This window comes from Dama dama, chromosome 2 (assembly GCF_033118175.1).
Source record: "Dama dama isolate Ldn47 chromosome 2, ASM3311817v1, whole genome shotgun sequence".
NCBI lineage: Eukaryota > Metazoa > Chordata > Mammalia > Artiodactyla > Cervidae > Dama > Dama dama.
The window spans coordinates 20744530-20765230 of NC_083682.1; the positions used below are offsets into that span (position 1 = coordinate 20744530).

A 20701-nucleotide genomic window follows, 5' to 3' on the forward strand; every position below is an offset into this window, starting at 1 on the left:
TTTGTACAAGGGGCATGTATTTTTTTTTTAATTTGTTTAGTTTTAATTGAAGGATAATTGTTTTACATATTGTGTTGGTTTTTGCCATGCATCAACACTAATCAGCCATAGGTAATACATGTGTCCCCTCCCTTATGAGCCTCCCTTTCACCTCCCACCCCATCCCACCCCTCTAGGTTGTCACAGAGCACTGGTTTGAGCTCCCTTGAGTCATAAAGCAGATTCCCTGGCCATTTATTTTACATATTGTAGTGTATATGTTTCCATGCTAGAGTAGCATGTACATGTTTCCATGTATTTCTTTTTTTTTTTTTCCAGTGGGTTTTGTCATACATTGATATGAATCAGCCATGGAATGGATTTCCATGTATTTCTTATATTTAAAAAAAGAAAGACTTCCCTGGTGGTCCAGTGGTTAAGAATCTGCCTTCCAATGTAGGCGATGCAGGTTCAATTCCTGGTCGGGGAACTAAGATCTCACTTGCCACAGGGCAACTAAACCCACACACTGCCACTAGAGAGAAGCCCATGAACTGCAACAAAGACCCAATGCAGCCAAAAAGAAAAGGAAAAAAAGAAAACGAGAATAAGGAAACCTATCACAGTCCTAACAACCACACAGAAAGTCAGCCTACCCTCTCCTCTTGCTTCATTTATGCAGCTATCCTGCTTTATGTACCTATTGTTTCTAGGCATCATGGAAGGTACCAAAGATACAGGAATAATTAAGCATGATTCCTGTCCTCAAGGAGCTTATAGTCTAGCAGGGAAATTGATTAATAGGTAAATAGTTATAACATGGTACGGTAGGGAAAACAGTGATGAAAGTGTTTACAGCATTGGTGGGCTCACAAATGAGTCCTGGGGGTGAGTAAAAAGTGACTTGCACTGTGTGACTGCTCTTCAGCCCTCCATGCCTCCCCTCTTGATTAGGAAAGAGGCAGCATGGTGGGTGGACCGAGGACTACGTGGGAAACCGGCTCTAGTCTGGCCATTCAGCAAATCCGGTTTTCTCGTCTATGAGGCAAAACTTTGTCATTTGCTGTCTAAGACCTTTCTCTGCCTCCAACCTATCTTTCCAGTCTCACCTTCTGCTGTTGCCTTCCTTAACCTCACATCCTGCCTCTCACCTGAATGATTACTGTCCTCTCCACCTTGCAGGCCCTTTAAGTACTTGATGACTTGAAACACACCATTCCCTTTACCTCTAACCCAGGCTTCTCGACTTCAGGACTGCTGACCTTTGGGGCTGGAGAATTTTGGGTGGGGGTGAGGGTGCACTGTGCCACGCCTGTGTTTTGGAGGATGTTTACAGCATCTCTGGCTTCCACTCTTTAGAAGCAGTAGCCTCTCTCCAGTCGTGATAATCAAAACTGTCTCCAGATACTTTCCCTGGTGGTCCAGTGGCTACAACTCTACACTCCCAATGTGGGGGGCCCAGGTTCAATCCCTGGTCAGGGAACTATATCCCATATGCCACAACTAAGACCCAGGGCAACCTAATTAATTAACTAATCAATTTTAAAATTAATTAGTTGATTAATTAATGTCTCTAGATGTTGCCAAATGTCCTCTGGGAGAAATAAATCTCCCCAGGGTGAGAACCACTGGGATCCCCAATCATGGAACCTCAGAAAGGTCACTTCATTGTTGGGCCTGAGCCTTCATCCAGAAAGTGGAAGTGGAAGCAAGCAAATGCCTGTGGCTATGGTGGTCATGGTTCATTCAGGTTTACTGGGCTTTCCCTCACCACCATGCTGTACACTGTGCTGTGGGATCAGGGGACATGGGGAGAAGCCCTGTTCCTGCCCCTCAGGTTGCGGGGGAAGCCTGTACATCTCCAGCGATTGCCCAGCAACAGGCTGCAGCATGCATGCCGAATCCTGAGCATTCCTGCACTGCGGTCCAGCGCGATGCCATGCCAGGTCCCTGGACAGCTTCTCTCTTGACATTTGGGGTTTGGTACTGCTCATGGGGCTTCCCTGGTGGCACTTATGGTAAAGAATCTGCCTGCCAGTGCAGGAGACATAAGAGGTGTGGGTTTGATCCCTGGGTGAGGAAGATCCCCTGGAGGAGGGCATGCCAACACACTCCAGTGTTCTTGCCTGGAGAGTTCCAGGGACAGAGGAGGCTGGTGGGCTACAGTCACAAGGAGTCGGACATGACTGAAGCAACTTAGCACACATGCACACACCACTCACAGGTGGCCGTTCTAGCATCTCACAAGACATCTATGGAGCATCTATGGTGCCAAATCCAAATTTCTAGGACCTCACAAAGTCCTCACATGGTCATCACTCTCCTGGGCTTCCGGGAACTGCTCAGGGCATTGCCGTGAAAGCTGGCCACTGCTGGCTGGGTGGGAGGCCCTGTCACCCAGGGCTGCTCTGAAAAATGCTCTCGGTGATGAAGAAGGCAGGCAGGGGACTCAGTGAAGGAAAAAGGACCTCCACTAAACCATCTCCTCCATTCTCTTTGGATGACTGTGAAGTTTAAAATAGTCTACTTCTCTGATGCCAAAATCCCCACGCTTTGGAAAGATGTCCTGCAGTGTTTCAAGCTAGAGCTGTTTCTGGAAAAGTTCTCTCAAGAGACCGGGATTCACCCTCCTGTTTGCCCCCTGGGTGTGGGATGCAAGGTCCACCTGGTCCTGCCACCAGTGTCCTACAGCCCCGTGTCTCTGCTGAGAGGCATTGCTCTTGTTGTTGTTCAGTCACTCAGTCGTTTCCAACTCTTTTGCAAACCCATGGACCATAGCCCGCCAGGCTCCTCTGTCCCTGGGATTTCCCAGGCAAGAATACTGGAGTGGGTTGCCATTTCCTTCTTTAGGGGATCATCCCAACCGAAGGATCAAACCCCCATCTCCTGCGTTGGCTGGTGAATTCTTTACCACTGAGCCACCAGGGAAGCCCCAAGAGGCATTTCTATAGCACTTATTCATCATCTTGTTTGACTCCCAACCATCCCAGGAAGTAGGTGGCAGTGTCTTTATTCTACTATCGGGAAACTGAGGTTCTGAGAGGTTTCATCACTGGCTGAAGATGGTCAGAACAAGGACCTGAAACCAAGATCTCTGCCTCCCTCCATGCTCACTGCCCAGCCCCTCAGGAAGCTCTGTCTGAAACACCCCTTTCCTGCCCCATGCTCTTCACTCCTACCTATGCCGGTGTGCAGGGAACATAGGACGCGGGAGGGAATCCCCTGAAGACGAGGCCAGGCTCCAACAGAGCAGGCAGAGACTCAAGAAGCCCCCAAGGTGAAGGGCACCCCCACAAGGACTGAGCCAGACCTGACTGGGGAAGATGCCCAGACTCCCACCATGCTGGTTCCAGAGCCTGGCCCTTCCCCTCGGAGCCTGGCCCCCGCCCCTTCAGAGCCTGACCCCGCCCCTCGGAGCCTGGCCCCGCCCCCTTCGGAGCCTGGCCCCTCCCTGTCGGGAAGGGTTGTGGCCCCCTAGGCTCAGCACCCCTCCACCTCTCCCCAGCCACAGGAGTCAGGAGCCCTCAGGCAGCCTCTTTCTCCAAGTTCTTTAGGTAAAAGAGCAGAAACATGGCCAGTGTGATGTGAGGAGCCCCAGACTTGGCTTGAGAAGCAGCAAATTCAAATCCCAGCTTACTCCCTCATCTACAAAATGCAAGTAATAGCATTTCTCCCTCCAAGATCTGTATTATATTTAAAATAAAATTTAACTCTTGATATATTCAATATCTTATAATAACCTACAATGGAAAAGAATCTGAAAAAAAACACATATGGGTTGCGTGTATATATATATATACATATATATATATATATGTATGTATGTATATATATAGATAGACTGTGTATGTGTGTGTGTATGTGTGTGTTTGCTCAGTCGGGTCTAAGTCTTCAAAACCCCATGGACTGTAACCCACCAGGCTGCTCTGTCCATGGGATTTCCCAGGCAAGAATACTGGAGCAGGTTGCCATTTCTTTCTCCAAGGGATCCTCCCAACCCAGGGATCAAACCTGTGTCTCCTGTCTTGCAGGCAGATTCTTGACCACTGTGCCACCCGGGAAGCCATACGTGTGTGTGTATGTATATATACAAAACCAAATCACATTGCTGTATGCCAGAAATAAACACAGCAATGTAAATCAACTGTATTTCAATTTTTAAAAAAATAAAAGAGGGGGGAACCATTGCCAAGACCAATACCAAAAAAAAAAAATCACATGCATAAGGTATTTTCCACCTGGTCCATGAAAGGCAGTTTTTACTGGGAAGTGTTTCCTGAGCACTTACTATGCACCAGGCATAAGAAGAGACAGGCCCTGAGGACCTGAGGAAAGAGACAGGCTCTGGCTTCCTCAGTGGTCTGGAGAGCCAGGCAGGCAGGGCCTGACCGAGCTGCACAGACTCGCTTAGCTGATTGGGAAGCCGGGGAGGAGGAGCATGGTGGTCTCAGGCGCTGGCCCAGGACTCACATTTATCTCCCAGGGAGTTGAGACGGCCCCCTCGGTCATGGAGCCCCCACTACCTACACTGCCCGCACAAAGCTGGCTTTATTGGAAGTGTCCACGCTGCTGGGGAAGATCTGTAACTTGACGCTTAACGCAGTGGGACTGGGGAGAATTCCATTTTGCTGTCGGGAACCCACTTCCAACGCATCCATCTGAATTTTTAAATTGATGGACTCCTTAAGTGAGCGCATCTGGCAAACAGCTCCTTCTGCCTGCCTCCCACGGCTTGCATATTCTTTGACAGAACAACAGGGAGGTGAACGCAGTGATTTCTAAGAATGAGGAGCTGCTCTTCTACCTAGGGAGTTGGGTATCCGTTGTTTACCCCAACTGCCTAGAGACAATCAAGCCTAGTGGACAACTGGTTATCAATAGCATAATGGGAAACTCCGTTATGATTTTATTAAGATAAACCACATTTGGGAGCCCTGGGGTGCAGTGGGGGTCCATCCTGGGCTGCTGTCCGGTGGGACAACTCGTAGGCAGCATCCAGGACTTGTTCAGAATAGCCAGAAGCAGGAGGGCACCTTGACACTTTGTCGCTGTTCAGTCGCTCAGTCTTGTCCGACTGCGACTCCAAGGACTGCAGCATGCCAGGCTTTCCTGTCAATCACTCTATCCCAGAGTTTGCTCAAACTCATGTCCACTGAGTCGATGATGCCATCCAGCCATCTTGTCCTCTGTCGTCCGCTTCTCCTCCTGCTCTCACTCTTTCCCAGCATCAGGGTCTTTTCCAGTGAGTCAGTTCTTCACATCAGGTGGCCAAGGTATTGGAGCTTCAGGGTCAGTCCTTCTAGTGAATATTCGGGAGCTTTAGAAAGAGGAGTGGGAGGCTGGGCTAGAGCAGGAGCCAGCTGTCAGCTTGGTTTCCACCAAGAGTGCAGATCCAATTGGCTCGGAAGATGGGTCAGCATCTCCGAGAGAGCCCTGCCCCGGAGGAACCAACCCAGCCCAAGGGCTGGGCTGTCCAAAGGAGAATTTTTCCAACTGGAGCTGAAAGCACTTGACAGGAGCCCCATTCTGTCTCCACCCTGAGGGGTGGGGGGTCACGGGTCTTGCAGATGCAGGGTGGGGGTGAAGGGTGCAGCCCACACCACTGTCTGCCCCTCTGTTTACATGCTGCACACACACACGCTGCAGTAGGCTTGGGTGAGGGCACATGTGGTGTCTCAGGTACGCGTAGCCCAGAGAGCTGATGACCAAAGCAAAATTCCATAATTGAAGCCAAACCAGACCACCTCCCCATCCACCTGCATGTCTGAGGGCAGAGCCCATCTCAAGACCACGGAGACCCCAGCCTGCTGCCCGGCACGCAATGCACAGCCTCTGGGTTCCAGCAGGAGGTGATGGAGGTGGCCACTGGCATGGATTCCAAATTCTGTCTCCCTCCTCCTGCACACGAAGTGGTTCTTCCTGGGGCCTGTTTCCCTGCTGGGTTTGGCCCTTGTCCCTAACCCCCATCTCGACCTCCTACCCCTTCTTCATTAATTTAAGTGACCTGGTGATTCCATGCCAGAGCCAGTACACAAGTCCCTAGTACAGTGTGGGCCACGGAAGAACCATTTGCTACAAGGGGCTTCCCTCCCATTCCCCTCCCTCTTTCCTTCCAGGCTTCAGTGTTCACTCTGTTACCCCTGGGACCCCTATCATTTCTTCCTACAGGACCTACTCCCTCGCCCCAACCTTGCACCTATCTGCCAAAGTATCTAGGGGGCAGCGTGCATGTATGCGCGCATGTTTGCTCAGTCACTCAGCTGTGTCTGACTCTTTTTTGAGTCCATTGTGATCCCATGTACTGTAGCCCACCAGTCTCCTCAACCATGAGATTCTCCAGGCAAGAATACTGGAGTGGGTTGCCATGCCCTCCTCCAGGGGATCCTCCCGCTCCAGGGATCAAACCTGCGTCTCTTGCGTCTCCTTCCTTAGCAGGTGGGTTCTTTAGCACTGGTGCCCCCGGGAAGCCCTATCTCTGCAGCAGGCAGGGAGAGTAAGCAGGGGACCAGTCTGTGCCCTGCCTCCTGGGGATTTGGAAAGTCTCCATAAGTATCCAAATAGTTGAGACTCAGAGAAGGTTTTTTGCTTTCCTTCAATCACTCATTCAGTACTTACTGTCTTCCAGGTTCAGTGTCGGGGACAGCGACATGAGAGATGAATAAGGCATGTGGGTCCCAGGCTCCAAGGAGCTCACAGGAAAAACACACACACATACAGCTTGATGCTCTTCCTAGGGCAGAAGCTAGTGCTCTCAGGGCAAGAAGGACCGTGGATTGTCTCCATCACTCATGTCTCTGCAATGACCTAGGTTCTAGACTCAGGGTTAGTTCTCATACCTCACTGGGCCTTGAATTAGAATTCTCCAGAGAAACAGAACCAACAGAATGTGTGCGTATATATATGTTATATGTGTGTGTGTGTGTGTGTGTGTTATATGTATATATGGAGAGAGAAAGATTGATTTTAGGGACTTGCTCACTCGATTGTGGGGCGGCCAAGTCTAAAGCCTACAGGGTAGGCCGGCAGACCGGACACCCAGAACCGAGCTGCAGTCTGAGTCTGAAGGCCGTCTGCTGCCAGGATGCCCTCTCGCTCAGGGGAGATCAGTGTTCGTTCTGTTCAAGCCTTGAGGGGATTAGATGAAGCCCACGCACAAGTGGAGCCCATTGAAGGACGATAGACTTTACTCCAAGTCCACCTACTTCAATTCAAAATCCAAAAAGCACCTTCAGAGAAACAACCAGAGTATGTTTAACTGCATGTGCGGGCACGGGGATCAGTTGACACATGAAATTAACCATCACTGTCCTGTAAAAGTAAGCGATTGAACTGCAGTGAGTTGGAAGATTCCTTCATTTCCAGTATTTTAGGAGACTAGCAGTTCTGGTAAACGAGACACAGACTGTCCTTTCCCTGTTGGAAGTTTTTAGAGAACCAAAGCTATTCTTAGCGGTTTGCACAAGATCAATGATGCCGTCAAATGATGCCATAGTGTGCCTCCCTCCCCAGCTTACTGCCAATCACGAAACCTCAGGACATGACTTAGCTCAGTGGCCTGGTTCTAATGTTCGTGGGAACCACCTGGGGACCTTTCAAGAGAGCAGTTTCCCAGCCCATCTGTGAAGACTTGGATTTGTTAGATGTGGCCTGGACGTTGGGGGCCTGGGTCCTAAAGCCTACTCAGTGAGAAAGTAGCTACTTGGGATCTGGGAAGAAATACCCCTAGGACAGCAGGCTAAAAACACCATGACTGCATCTCCAGGAGGCCGTGTGATTAAGGAGTCCTCAGGTGACTTCATCTGGGGTGATCTGTGGACACTCTGAAAAATGCGGGCCTGGCCTTTCAAGAGGATCTTAGGCTAAAGCAATGAGGACGGGGTGGGGCAGTGTGTGCAAAGGACAAGGTAGGTGCCATTGGAAACATATCAGCTAGCATCTTGCCATTCCTTTTGCTTCTTCCTACTGTCCTACTGCTCACCCGGCCCTCCCACCCTGTGGCTGAAGCTTCCTCCTCTCAAACCTCTTCCTCAAATTCTTCCTTCCTCTTCCTGAAATTCCAAATTCCAAACCATCCCTGCTGGGCAAGGTGCCTAGGTTGGTGTCTAACCTGTACACACACACTCTCTGTTGCTCTCTATTCCAAAAACCAGCTTAGCAGCCTTGAGTTTGAGGGTCTGCTCCTCCAAGAAAATATGAGGAAGGAATTTAGCATCCTTCCTGAACCCTGTACCCCAAATTCTACTACTGTTTCAATTCTAATTTTCAGCACCTCTTTCCTCCCAAATAACAGTTGGGGACTTCATCAGACATCCCCCAGGTGGTTTAGAGTCTAGAATAGATAAGACTTTCCATCAGTGGGAGATGCACTGGGTCTGTCTGCCCAGGGAACCTGGCAGCTGGATCCATCCTGCTCTCCAGGCAGGTGAAAAGACTGTCCCCTAGTCACCACCCTAGGTCCACCCGTAGTGGAGAAGAAGGGCTTTTTGGAGGCAGGACTATGTCTTAGGATATTAGGATCTAATTAGCAAGAGGATGTTGTTTTCTATTGATGGATGCCAAGACTGGAATTGTGGTGTTGGAGAAGACTCTTGAAAGTCCCTTGGACTGAAAGGAGATCAAACCAGTCAATCCTAAAGTAAATCAACCCTGAATATTCATTGGAGGGACTGATGCTGAAGCTGAATCTCCAATACTTTGGCCACCTGATGGGAAGAGTCGACTCATTGGAAAAGACCCTGACACTGGGAAAGATTGAAGGCACAAGGAGAAGGGGGTGGCAGAGAATAAGAAGGTTAGATAGCATCACTGACTCAGTGGACATGAATCTGATCAAACTCCAGGAGATAGTGAAGGACAGAGGAGCCTGGCGTGTTTGTAGTCCATGGGGTCATAAAGAGTCAGACACGACTTAGTGACTGAACAACAACAGCAGGCTGAATTAGCTTACACCAAATCCGTTTCTTCACCTGAATTTTTTTTTTAAATAAATATGTTAACTGGTGGACAGATGTTCTTACACTGGTCATTTCTAATGATTCATGGCCACAGAGGAAGACAGTCATTCATTCAACATGTTTTTCCTAACCACCCTCAGGCACCAAGATAGAGCGTGGCAATACAGTGCAGCCCAATGGGAAAGACAGAGACTCCCTGCCCTAGTAAAAGCCTACAGCAGCGTCAGATGGAGGATGAATAGCAGTTTAAATACTCAGGGCAGGGGGAGAAGTTCAGGGAGTGCTGTAGTGTGGGAAGGAGCATGGCTCCCTGACCAGGCTTTGCAAGTTCAAATATTTTAGTCAAATGTCCTCAATCGAGTCTAAACCTCAGTTTCCTCGTCTGTTAAAAAAATAATAGAGTGAAGGGATGGAGCATCTTTGCTCAACAGGTAGGTTAGGAAGGACTGAGGTCACAGGAGTAGAGCAAAGCAGCTCCCTTAAGACTTGGTCTGTATCACTTGGTAGCAGATGTTGGTTTGCTTGTCCATCTTCCAGTGCTGCCACTTGTCAACTCCCGTGCTTGCCTGGGGGGAGACATGGAGCCCAGGCAAGGGCTTCAGGAAGAAGCCAAAGTGAGTCTTCCTCAAAGGCTGTCTTGAGGAAGAGTCCCGGGGAAGGGGCATGAAATTAGGGGTAGCCTCTCTTGTTGGACATGAGTGGGTGGATATCATCTCCTTCAAAGCCTGGGCATCACCAGCTGCCCCCGTAATCACTTGCAACAAGAAGCATAATATGTTTTGCCTTCCGTTTTAGAACCATCAAGACACTTTTAAAAAGATTTTGTTAATTGCCATTTACAGACGATTATTATCTATTCAGAATCCCCTGGCGCAAATGAATCACACACCGAACATCATGTCTGAGCTCTCGCAACCCACTCACTGACCCCAACGCTGCCGGGACTGGAGAGACAGGAAGAGAAAGGGGCTGAGTGGCAGGGAAGGGTCAGAAGTCTTGGGAGAAAACCAGAAGGCTCCGTCGGGTGTCTGTAGGTCGGAGGCGGGTGAATCAATTTATGATCTCTCTGGGATATGTTTAAGGCAACAGAAGAGAAAGAAAGTGAATGGGTGGGTTCTGCTCACAACCAGAGCAGGAGAGGAGGGCGGACGCTGACCAGCGTGTAGCAGACAGGTTTCACCCCACACCCACCTCCCAGGTGCTGGCTCCATCACTGTTCCAAGGAAAGAGTGCATTAGTCGCTTCAGTCATGTACGACTCCTTGCGACCCCATAGACTGTAGGCCGCCAGGCTCCTCTGTCCAAGGAATTCCTCAGGCGAGAATACTGGAGCAGGCTGCCATGCCCTCCTGCAGGGGTCTTCCCAATCCAGGGATCAAACCCACATCACTTTAAGTCTCCTGCATTGGCAGGCAGATTCTTTACCACTAGTGCCACTTGGGAAACCCAGGGTGAGCTGCAGCCATCCCAACTCTGAGGCTTGAAATGTGGGAAGGGAAAAAGTTGGACCAGTCTGCAGAGTCTAACCAGGAGGTTTTATTTAATTAAGTATTTATCTGTGTTATTTTTGACTGTGCAGGGTCTTCATTACTGCTCAGGCTTTCTCTAGTTGCAGTGAGTGGGGGCTACTCTTCGTTGTGGTGTGCAGGCTCAGTAGTTGTGACACATGGGCTTAGATGCCCCATGGCATGTGGTATCTTCCCAGACCAGAGATCAAACCCATGTCCCCTGCATTGGGAGGCAGATTCTTAACCACTAGGCCACCAGGGAAGTCCTTCCCAGGGGTTTTTAATGGTATCTGCAAATTCTCCCATAGAGGGATGTGGGAAAAACAGTAAACAACTGTTACCCACGGGAGTAGATACTTAGGGAGTTTGGGATGAACATGGACACACTGCTATATTTGAAATGGATAAGCAACAAGGACCTACTGTATAGCACAGGGAACTGCTCGATGTTATGTGGCAGCCTGGATGAGAGGGGAGTTTGGAGAAGAACGGATACATGTATTTGTATGGCTGAGTGCCTTTGCTATTCACCTGAACCTGTCACAACACTGTTAATTGACTATGTTGCTGAGTTGCTAAGTTGTGTCCAACTCTTTGTGACCCCATGAACTGCAGCACACCAGGCTTCCTTGTCCTTCACCATCTACCAGAGTTTGCTCAAACTCATGTCCCTTGAGTCAGTGATGCCATCCAACCATCTGATCCTCTATTGCCCCTTTCTCCTCCTGCCTCAGTCTTTCCAGGCATCAGGGTCTTTTGCAATGAGTCGGCTCTTCGCATCAGATAGCCAAAGTACTGGAGCTTCAGCTTCAGCATCAGTCCTTCCAATGAATATTCAGGACTGATGTCCTTTAGATTGACTGGTTTGATCTCCTTGCAGTCTCCGGGACTCTCAAGAGTCTTCTCCAGCACCATAATTCAAAAGCATGAATTCTTCAGTGGATCAAACAACAACAAAAAAGCAAAAACAAGACATCTGATACCCACAGGGTCTTAGCTATATGCCCCACATTCTATCAAGTCAACCTGACTAGTTCTGAATTGTTAGTTTAACTTCACTTTTTAAATGAGGAACCAAGGCTGAAGGAAGTTAAACCAGTAGCCTAAGATCACACAGTTCATCAGTTTTGAAATCCACATCTTCTGATTCCAGAACCCCAGCTGGGAACTCGTATTCTTCTGCCTCTTACCTGTGAGCCATCCATCCTATGTGAGCTCACCAGAGACAAATTTCTAGTTCCTTATCCTTCACAAGGACAAGGATCAAGCAGGATATTCAGGAAACATTTAATTAAGAGTTGCTAAATGAAAGAAGGAAGGAACCAGGGGACTGAGGAGTCTGTCCTTGCATTTCAGTGTGAATGGAAATATGCAAAGTACTTGAATATCATATGCAAGTCAACATCTATCATTTTCATCAGCTGCCTGAACTGGCATCACATTGGAGAGAGGAGACGGTCACATGGGTTTCACTGGGGTGGGCTCCCCATCTTTCTTTTTTTATTGGGATATAGTTGCTTTGGGCTCCCCTCTTGATGTCAGTATCTTTCAGTCATGACTCATGTTGACTTGTGCAGATATTGTAGGATTTGTGTGACTCTGGCCTCTCTTGATCATCTATCAAAATTCTATCCATCCTTCAAAAGTTCCTTCCACGGAGCCTACCCTGACTGCTGGCCCTTGTCAAATCTATTAAGCCCCTGCCATGTTCTGGGTCCTTTGCTAGGGGAGACACATGTAAGCAGGTAATGGCAATGTATTAAATTTCGTGCAATATTAGAGGTGTGTGTGAAGCATAGGAGTAAGAAAAGGGAGTGATTGACAGGAGATAGGGCCAGCCAGAAGGTCAAAGAAGGCTTCACAAAGGAAGTGATACCTGAATGAGATCTTAAAGTCTCACCTGACAGATAAACAAGACAAAAGGCAATTCCAGAAGACAGCCTGTACAGAGCAACGGCCATGTCACACACAGAAGTGTGTGTTTCAGAAGCTACGAGTATTAATTATTTTAAAATATTTTGAAACATGAATCAGATTTTGTTATTTCCTTGCTTAAAATGCCTCGCTGGTTCCCACACACAGAGAAAGCAAGCCATGGCCTTCTCAAGTTCTGGTCTCCACCTTCTGCTCAGACTCATGCTGGGTCCCCTTGCCCCTGGCTTCATCAAGCTCCAACCACAGCAGCCTTCCTTCTGTTTCTGGTGGATAACCAGCTCATTCATGCCTCAGGACCTTTGCACTTGCTGTTCCGTTTGCCTGGGATTCTCTTCTCTTAGCACCACACCCCCTCCCTCATTTCAGAGAAAGAATGCTCATATTCAAGTCTCAGCTCAAATGTCACACCAGCCCACCGAGAGTCCCACTCTTCCCACCCTGTCCATCATACTCTTCCAACTGACCTCCAGTCACTCATTACCCTATTTTACTTCCTCCTGTGTACTTCTCCCTGTTTGAATCTATCTTATTTATTTATTTGTTTGTGCCAAGTCTTGTGGCATGTGGGCTCTCTTAATTGTGGCATGCAGAATCTAGTTCCCCGACAAGGGGTCCAACCTGGGCCCCTTGCATTGGGAGCTTGGAGTCTTAACCACTGGACCACCAGGGAAGTTCCCTGAACCTGTCTTATTTCTTTCTATTGTTGGTCTCCTACATACACCAAACCATAAGTTCGTAAGATCCTCAGCATGCCAACCAACTCACATGCATCCCAGACATGGGGACACACAGTGCTTGTACCTAATAGGCCCTCAGTACTTGTGGAATAAGTGATGGATGGATGGATGAATAGATGGATAGATGGATGGATGGATGGATAGATGAATAGATGAATGGATATATGTATGGATGAATAGATGGATGGATGGATGGATAGATGGATGGATTGATGGATAGATGGATACATGGATGAATAGATTGCTGGATGGGTGGATTACTAGACGGATACATGGATGGATGAATGGATGGATGGATGGATAGATGAATAGATGAATGGATGGATGAATAGGTGGATGGATGGATGAGTAGATGACTGGATGGAATAAATAAATGAATGAATGATAGTTACCAGACAAGGCTGATATGAGGAACCGTAAGGAGAGACTTTCAGGAGCTGACCCCACTAGGCATTGGATATCATGCAGATCATCTATCCTGTATCTGATGAGGACACTAGGAAATGAACATTCTCACCAGGCAACTCAGCATTTGATTATCCCTTGCTCTGCATTGCCTTTTGAGAATTTCTCATGCCTGAACCTTATCTCACGAAAATGCCAACCATGTTTCATGAACCATAGTCCTTCTTTTACTGAGTTTTCATGGGCAAGTTTCTCCTCATAAATTATTCTAGCACTGGGTTGAACATAGAGCAGGTTCTCAGTGAGTATCTGTTGACTGACTGAATGTCTGAGGTGGTCACTTAGAAGAGCAAAAAGAAGGGAATCAACACATCCAGCACAATGAAGTCTGGGCACCTGGCTAGGGCTTTGTGTATTCAGTCCCCACAGTTACCTTACACAGTGTGTTCTTAGCCCCCTTATTGGTCAAACTTGGGCCTAAGGAGGATGGACAGTGGGTCTTACGGCTGACGGGCAGTGGGGCCAGGACTCAGGACTCCTTCCGCTGATCCATGCTGTCCTGCACTCTGTCCACAGTCCTAGCCTTAACGCTTGCTGGGTCTGTCCCAGAAGCAGACTCAGTGGTCACAACTCAGGCAAGAGTTCAGAGCCCTACCCCTAGGTCTCTGGAGCCTAATCACTAAGGATGTGAGTTCTGCCTCTTGCCTTGAGGGTGACACCAGCCCCCTCCCAGCATTTTCAGATTTGGCAGAAAATGTCCTCAGCCTTTCTATGAGGCCTTTGCCCTTGGGACTGGGCGCCTGGTGTAAAACTCATAGAGACGGAGACTGATCCCTAGGCTTCTTGTGTCTTCCGGTGTCCTAGTATTACTACAATTCCCTTCCATCACCCCATTTGAGCCTGGGTGTGTGTTATCTCCTCAGCTGTGTCCAACTCTTTGCAACACCATGAACAGTAGCCCACCAGGCTCCTCTGTCCATGGAATTCTCCAGACAAGAATACTAGAGTGGGCAGCCATTCCTTTCTCCAGGGATCTCTCCCACCCAGGGGTTGAACCCAGGTCTCCTGCACCTCAGGCACATTCTTTACCCTCAGAGCCATGAGGGAAGCCTCTCTGAGCCTGACACGTCCTGAAAAACCCAGCCCTTGCACCAACAGGCCTCTAGCTTGCTGCTGAACATCCATGCTCAGCAGGAGCTCTTGGTGTCTTGCAGGTCTCTCTTGTGCTAACCCAGCCGGTACATCTCATGTTGAGAGTGCCCCCTCCCCACAGAGCATCCACCCTCTCAACCCCCTCCTCTGCGCCTGGACCAGTCCCTGACAGCCAGACAGAATTAGTGATTCGACTCAACTCTCCACGCCTCAGTTTGCCCATAGGCCAGATGGAGCCATCTCTTTCTCTCACTTCCACAGGGGAGTCCTAGGGACCACTTACTGTAAGCAAATCACTGTAATCATCATAATTATTAACAGCACTCTATGATCCCCCATCAGAAAGATGATCATTTTCTGCAATACCCCTTCTCCTCTGCCCAAGGCAGAAAGTTAATTCCATAAGTGCCTGTTGAGATTACAAAAGCCCCAGCAAAGAGCATCCTTGAATAGGCCCCATTTGGGGAAATGATCCTGAGATGACACTGCTGGCTCCTCCGCGAGACCCAGTGATTCCCTAAAACCCAAGTGATGCCATCTTCTTCCCGGAAAATGTGTCATTAGGCAAGGATATATGGTTTCATGCTTATTTCTCTTCTTTGTTTTTGTTTTCTTTTTTTTTGGTCACTCCATGAGACATGTGGGATCTTAGTTCCCTGACCAGGGATTGAACCTGCACCCCTTGCAGTGGAATCACAGAATCTTAACCACTGGACTGCCAGGGAAGTCCCTTGTTTATCTTTTTAATGGAATAAAAGAAAATGAAAGAAAAATAATGCCATATGTTAAAAGGAGGAAAGAGAAAAAAAGCAAAATAGCACAAGATTTCAAGCCTGCCCCCTCTATCCCCAGTTTTGTTTTTTTTTTCCTCTCTATGTAGGAGTGAGTGTTCTAATTCTGCAATACTGTCATTACTGTAATGGGTTTGGCAGGCCCATATTACAGCACCGAGGCTGTCAGGAGCCGATGACACGCTGTCTGTTATAGGCTCCTACTGTTCCCAGCCAACTGCGGGCCAGGAAGACAGGATAGGAGGTGGGGAGAGGGGGAGGCTCCACTTGGGTTAGGCATCCTTAGAGATGATCATTTTAACCCACTCACAACATTACGAATGAAATGACACTAGATAACACCCCTGGAGGGCTGGTGAGGGCTGGTGAACGCAAAGGGTTATGGGGATTGGAAATAAACAGCAGAACGAGGAGGTGAGTTTACTCCACCCAGAGCATCTTTCCAGTGTGGCCAAGTTCTCATTGCTGGCAATGGCTTCTATAGCACTGAGTGGAAACTACAGGGTGCTGGATTATGGGACTTGGCCAGAAGGGGAAGTGGGGTGCTCCCTTATCCAGGTAGCAATTTTTTTAAAAAAGTTTTCACTGGGGAAAAAGTTGGTGAGCTCAAATCTAGTAGGAATCTAGCACTAATCACTTCCTCACCTCTCAGCCTGGTGGCAGGACTGGGAACAATTAATCACCCTAAGGAGTGAGGTGTGTCCTACTCTCCCTGCTGAGGTCAACTGCGTTGCTATGCTACTGCTTCTAAATTGCCTGGGTCCCTTTGCCTGATCTTTGCCCTCACTAAAGGGAAACAGTGACGAGAATGATAGTGCCCTCTTCCCCTAAGGAAAAGGGCTTTCTTTGATAAAAAAAGAACTTCCCCTAAAAAAAAGAGGCTTTCCCCTAAGTCCTATGGAAAAGGGCTTTCTTTGATAAAAATAATAATAATAACTGTAGAAGTAAATAATGGTGAGCTGGCAATTGTCAGTAAGAACATTGTTTATTCCACAACCGAATGCTAGAGCCACAACCCTGCCTGAATATAGCCTGAGGACACCTGAGATGAGGGAACCCACATGCCATGTGCTCCTTGGGGGCCACAGAGCAAGTGCAGCAATGCATTGCCAACTGTGAGATGCTCCTGGTCCTTGGGAGGATGCAGACATGATGGTCCAGGCTATTCCTTTGCTCTGAGCTCTCTGCCATTGGGACCTTTCCTGGAAAGGAGAAATACTGGGACAAGAGTAGGGAAGGAACACAGGGGCTTAACTCTGTGGGGTTTTAGTGAGTAGATGACTCCGTAGAAGGACTTGACCATTGGATCAAGACTCTCCATGTTTCAGCCCTAGAAGTTTGTTCCATTATCGTGGCCTCCAGCTGGAGAAACTGATACCTCATCAGGAATAAGAGTTTGCAGAACCATGGATTGCAGTTGGCCCAGGGTGTTTGATGACCATGAGGGGTTTCTGAGTTACCAATCTGTGGTCACCAAAGCTTGGGAGACTCTAAGTACTTTTTGTCACCCTCTAATATTTCATGAAAGGCTTCCTTCTTCCATCTCCGGGGTGTCGTGATTGTCCCTTTGTGCTGTCTCTAAGCTGATACCTCTTACTTTTTCACCTGTATACTATTGGATGACACCTCAAGATGACACCTCTTCAAACTATAGCAAGGAACCCTTGCACTTGACAACAGAGCTGAGATATTGGCAGAAGTGACACTTTGGTTCAGTGAAGATGATCCAGGAGCGTGGGGCTCTTGGCTAAGGCCCAGTCTTAAGGGGACCTGCCCCTTTGGGTCCTGAAGTCAGACCTTGGAATAGCCACATTTAAGATCCCCTGGAGGAGGGCATGGCAACCCACTCCAGTATCTTGCTTGCAGAATCCCATTTACAGAGGAGCCTAGTGGGCTACAGTCCATGGGGTTGCAAAGAGTCAGACATGACTGAGGCAACTTAGTGTGTGCACGCACACACACACCCACACCCACACACACACACACACGCACCTACACATGGGGCCCCAGAAACTGACAGCTCAAGCCCCAAGCAGCTAGATATGATGTTCCACTTGTGCGTTAAATAACATAAACCCAGTATTCAGGGCCTTCAGGTCCAGAGTGAAGGAGAGGGTGGTAACCAAGATCACATAAACTGAGACCCATGGAATGAGGGGGGAATTGTTTTGGGGATGGAGGTCCAGTCATCACTGGCTCACAGAGGGTTGACCGGAGCCTCCTGAGGCAGCAGGGTGCTGCGGAGAAGGAGCTGGGCATCAGAGATGCCCAGAGGGGAAAAGGTCCTCTGCACCCCTGGAAAATGTGCCTCTACTGAGAGCAAAGCGGGAGCATCACAGTCCTGAAGCCACAGTGCCGTCTATTTGCAGGACAGACATCCGTAGCTTGCACCGTGCAAACATCTCCATCAATGTCTAGCTAAGGAAGGTGGTGAGAAGCAGGATGCAGGCAAAACGAATACTTGCTGAGGCTGCAGTCAGCCTGCTGACCACGATGACCTACTGTCGGATGCCTTTCCTGGAGAAACTGAGTTATGTTTCATTTTGCCCCAGGGTATGTGGGTGAGTGGGTTAGATGGGGGTTGGAGGGGGGTGAGTTAGCATTTTATTCATCCTGATCTGAATCTTTTTTCAAACTCAAATGGCATGCATAATCTTCGCCTTAATTAAAGCTTCTGAAATATCACTGGGCATCCATGTAACCCCACCTTTCCTTGCCCTCTACAAAGAAGGAGGATGGGGGAGCTTTGCTGGGGAAAGAGGTGGGGGAGGACTGTGCAGAATTGTAGGGGAAAAGAAAAAGATATAGGAAAAGAAAGGAGAGATTCCGGGGGCAGAAGCCAGGAGAGTTGGAATGTCGGCTGGAAACTAAATGGGATCGTTAATCAGAGTCTGATGTTCTCAGAGAAGAAAGGGAGGGAGGAGGAGACACGGAATTCACTGGGCATCTACGGTGGGTCCGCGGCCCCACATGTGCGGGGGCTGCTTCCATCATCCTGACCTGACAGGTGAGGAATCTGAGGCTCCAAAGCCTGAAACTCGTTCAAGGTCATACAGCAAGGACAGGGGCAGGCAGGCTTCAGTCCTGTGCTGGGGGCACCCTGCTCACCTCCCCCCAAGCCCCGCCTGTGCTCCGGCCCCTCCTCAAGGGCACACTTCTCGAGTCACTTATTAGGCTGTTCTCACAGATTCCATGCCTGTGTCCTATGGCTCCAGAGAGGGTAGACCCCTCAAGAGAAGGTCACTGTCGGCTGCCACATTTGCAATGCTTCTTGCCTCCTCTGCACTTGCCCCTTCCTTCCCCTCACCCCACCAAGAGCACCATTCAGGGCTCAGCAAATGGTGAGAAACGAGCAGAGCCTCTCTGCCCCACCCTCAGCTCAGACGTGGACCTTCCTGAGGTCGTTTGCTTTCAGCACCCCAGCCACAAGGCTGGTTATGGAGTTGTCACACCACAAAATGCCAAGCTGCAAGGAATTCCAGCCAGCATCCAGCCTAACTCCCCTATTTGGCTCCAGAAGGAGGCGAGTGGTTCAAAATCACACAGCTGGTTAGTGATGGAGCCAGAATGGGCTCTCGACCCCAGCCCAGCATTCATTCCTCTCTGCCAGACAATGAGAGGAAAGTGTCTGGGAGTCAGGATGGGGTTCCTGGGTCCCTGTCCCCCTCCTCCTACCTTGCCTTGCTCTCCAACATCAACGCCAGGAGCCCTGAGTATGACTGACGTCTGAGAATGTATCTGCAGAGCTGTCAGCCACAACCAAAGAAACAAAGGAGGAGCTGGGGGCCAAGAGTGGGTTGGAAGGGACTGGTGGAAAAGAGGGCCCCAAATTCTACAGAGTTGGTCCCCAGCTCCAACTTAGCTTTTACCTGCAGGGAGCCTGCCTGGCAGGTTGACAGAGAAGAAGAAGACAGGAACCCCCACTCCCGGGTTCCCCATGGAAAGTCCCCACAGCAGAGGTTTCTATTTAGGGTCACATAACAAAGACCCGACGTAACAACCACAAAAGCCTTCATTTCTCTGTCATCAGGAGCATAACTCTATCTGTGGTCTCCAGTGGCTGCTCCAGCTCCCACTGTCATGCCCCGATTCCAGTCGATGGGAAGGGGAGAAACAGAAGGAAAGCACTTATCTCTTTCTTTTAATTCAGAAATTGTACACATTCCTTCTGCTTACGTCCAGTTGGCCAGGAATTGATCACATAGCTGCAAGGAAGGATGGGGAATGTGGATTTATTCTGGGCAGCCTTACTTTCTGCTGATATTTAGGGTGTTCTTCAGTAGTAGCTAAAAAAGCAGAGCAGAATATATATTAAAGGACGTCTAATTTGGAAAAAGAGAAAAGGCTCAGTGGTAAAGAATCTGCCTGCCAATGCAGGAGATGCAAGAGATGAAGGTTCAATCCCTGTGTCAGGAGGATCCCCTGGAGGAAGAAATGGCCACTCTCTCCAGTATTCTTGCTTGGAGAATCCCATGGACAGAGGAGTCTGGTGGGCTACAGTTCACGGGGTCTCAAAAGGTCAGACACGCCTGAGTGACTGAACGTGCAAGCACCACAGTGGAAAACAAACAAATGAAAAAAGGACCTCTAGTAATTTTTGTGAGATTATTTCTAACGAAACTTATGCATCTACTTTGGCCACCCGATGCAACCCAGCTCCCCCAGCCGAGGGAGGGGTCCTGCTGTGAGGCAGCCCCAAATGAATGGCAAGTAAGCCAAGAAGAACAACCAGGAGACCCAGACTAAATTCAATTATGGGAGATTCAGAGCTAGATATCAGAAAATGAGATTGAAAGCAGGGGGCAACCTCCTGGGGAGGCTCCCTAAGAGATTTTATAGGAAAGAAGATAAAACCAAGAAGAAACAGCAGAGATCATAACTCAGCTCCAACCCCCAGAGGCTGAGTGGGGTGCCCACCGCTCTATCTCGAATATGTGGAGACTACACGGTAATTACATTTTCACAAGATTAGTTAGCGTTAAGAGTAACTACATCCCAAAGTAATAACAGCATAACCATATAATCTGCTTTGTGAGTTAGGCTTGTGTTTGCTTCCTAAATCCTCTTCCCAGTTGCTGATCTTGACACTTTAGGGCATATACAATGCACTGTCAACTGATAACCTCGCCTTGAAGGAGGAAGGATCAGAGGTTGGGATGGAGGTTGTCTCATTTAGTCTGCTGGAGGCAGGAGGAATAGACTCTGGACACTGCCCTCTGCTGGTGACCAGAAGCAAATCGC

The 20701-nt window shown here is 48.8% G+C and overlaps 1 protein-coding gene and 1 non-coding gene across 2 annotated transcripts in view; both read left to right on the forward strand.

The window, feature by feature from the left end:
• The window catches only part of KIRREL3 (kirre like nephrin family adhesion molecule 3), a 595138-nt gene that overhangs the window by 233600 nt on the left and 340837 nt on the right, over nucleotides 1-20701 (forward strand). The gene's annotated exons all lie outside the window — the stretch shown is intronic.
• Nucleotides 1390-1462, forward strand: TRNAG-CCC (transfer RNA glycine (anticodon CCC)). The gene has a single exon. It is a non-coding gene; the product is annotated as a tRNA-Gly (tRNA).